Below are 2,857 nucleotides of genomic sequence, written 5' to 3'. Positions count from 1 at the left end.
TTGTGGAGAGGCCTCTACAAATTGAAGATAGGAAAATTAAGAATCTCAAACATAAAAGACTAGTTTTGGTCAAAGTGAAATGGGATTCCAAAAGAGGACCCGAGTACACGTGGGAACTCGAATCAGAAATGAAAAAGAAATATCCACACTTGTTCCAGTAGATCTCGAGGACGAGCTCTAAAACAAGGTGGGGAGGATATAACAACCCTCGGTAAAACCGACACCTCTCATAATAATTCCGACACCCTAATATATCTTTAAATATATCAACTTGTCTTTATATGCACCCCGTATGTGAAAACCGAGCCCCGAAAATAGATTATACTATATAAAATAAATAAAAACCTTAAAAGATAAGCTGAGGCGGGCCGCGTAGGACCTCACCTCAAGTTCATGCGGGCCGCGCGAATGTGAAACCAGACTTCGCCAAAACCATAAGTTTAGGCGGGCCGCGTACAAGTTTGGTTAAGTCCATGCGGGCCGCGAGCCTCCTGAATTGTGGCATGACCCGGAGCCGACACGTGTCATCATCGTGTCGAAGCTAGTAGGTGATCCGGACAAGCTACGCTTTGACCGCCTGTTGACGCGGGCCGCGTAGACCCAGCCCAAACCCCACGCGGGCCGCGAGGATGTCCGATTTCACAACTATAAATAGGAGGCAACGGGAGTTCAGTCTGCTCGTTCAATTTTCGATTCTCAATCACAATTTCTGTAGTAGTGTTATTATACTCGGGTATTATACCCCCTAAAATAGCGAAGTTCTGCTACGATGTAAGTATTATAACCCCTGGAGACGTATTAGATACGCTGCCCGATTGATCTAGGGTTCCGTAACGGCTGTCGTGGTTCTGCCCGACGTAGTCGTTGGAATGCCGTCTCGGGGAGGGTATTACTAATGTTAAAATGGGTTATTATACTAACACACGTGCATTTGTGTAAATTATAGATATTCACCAGGAAATCATAAAGGAAAACCCTAAAATAGCAATGTGAGTAATCTCCTTTTTGTTAACAGTTTTTACAAAACCTTAACCCTTTTATAATGCAATTTAGCAGTGATTGAGTCTTTGTAATTCTACAATTACTACCGGTATGTTGGGGTTTTGTATACAAAATTGGAGTAACGTTACCATTGGACGACGAGTTAGCCAATGTGTAATATGACCCTCAGTCAGACTTGACACTACTGAATGAGTAATTGGGTAGATGGAAACATTGTAATCGCCCTCAATACTGTTTAAGTTAAATTAATAATTCTTGATTAAACTGAGATTCATTCACCAGTATTTTCCACTGACAAAACCTTTTTAAAACGCGTTTCAGGTAACAAAATGTGAAAGCCAAACTAGAAGCCAGCTGGACAGCACTGAAGGCTTGGAAAAGTGGCTATAAAAGTTACCTAAATAAAAGAAAGCGTTTATTTCAATAAAGTGGGATTTATCCCTGTAATTCAGTGTGTAATAAAAACTTGGGTTTCACCCATGTGTTTGATATTATAAAATAAGGTGGTTTACTCTGATTTAAACATTTCCTAACTACGGTCCTGATGAAATTTCCGCTGCCAAATAAATTAATAACGTGATACCACCGCAACTGGCTCACGGCCGCCCGTTCCCGGGAAGAAGGGATCGGGGGTTGTGACAGATAAAGCACTACACCAGTATGGAGTGTAGGGAAGTGAGGACCATAAGACTGTGTCAGTAGGTGATAGTTTGAGTGCCGGAAAGTGCCTAAAACTCATTTTAATTACAGAACTCTGCATTTTCAGTAATAATTCGGCTCTTAACACACTTATATTATACAGAGTATTGACTAAATGGTCCTGAACGCTTTCCTAAGTGTTGGAATTAATTTCGTTACAAAAAGATGCACAAAAGACACTATACGGTACAATTAAACGCTTTAACGGAACGACACGTAACCGAACAACTAGACATTACCCGGAACACCAAAATATTGTCAGAAATATTATTTTATCATTCTTAATTATTTACGGTCACAAAAATCCCCATACACTATAGAAACATGACATACACCCACTATTCTTGAAAATACCCTTAACCTTTTAATTAAATACCTATTAGTTAACAAAATTTTTCATTTTACCCCCCCCCCCAACCGAAAATCTGCCCATGATTACATATATATTTTGTTTAGATTTTAGTAAAGGTGATCTTAACTCTCATTGGCCAAAAATCTAACTAATTATGACCTAGGTTAGAAAGATGCATGGTTCCAAGGTATAGCTCATCATATCTTCCAAACCCACACTCAACCTTCCCCCTCCCTCCCCTTATTTTCGGCTCCCCCTCCCCATAACCGAAAATCACCATCACCACCTCTCATACTCTCATCTTCTTCACTACAAGTCCATTCCAAGTCTTGAAGATCATCCATAATAGTTACAAGTTGAAGGACTCTCAAGGAAGCTTTGTTCAAGCCTCAAGCACTATCATTCCTTCATCAACCTTGCATTAAGATTTCTAACCCTAGCCTTGTGCTAGTAGTAAGTCCCTTCACACCCTTGTTCCATCTTGTTCTTGATTTTGAATACTTAGTAGGAGGATGATAATCATGTAACACAACAAAATGAACACTAAAAAGTTGAACTTGAAATTCTGCATAAAAACCCTACATAAAAAGGTTGTATGAAGTTGAAATCTGGTTGGTTTAGGGTTGGTTAAAGCATGGTTGAGGTTTGATCATTAAATCATCGATAAACCATAGTTAGAACCTTTGTTGATGCGTTTTTAATAACTTCTACAATGTAAACAGCTTGCTGAGTTGTATTTCCAGCCAACTTCAACAGGCTGTAACTGGACCGTTTTTAATCGAAAAACTAATTTTCTGAAGCCTA

Source organism: Helianthus annuus, chromosome 17 (assembly GCF_002127325.2).
Source record: "Helianthus annuus cultivar XRQ/B chromosome 17, HanXRQr2.0-SUNRISE, whole genome shotgun sequence".
Classification (NCBI taxonomy): Eukaryota; Viridiplantae; Streptophyta; class Magnoliopsida; order Asterales; family Asteraceae; genus Helianthus; species Helianthus annuus.
The sequence above is the reverse complement of the archived record's forward strand: the minus strand, read 5'-3'. Positions refer to the sequence as shown.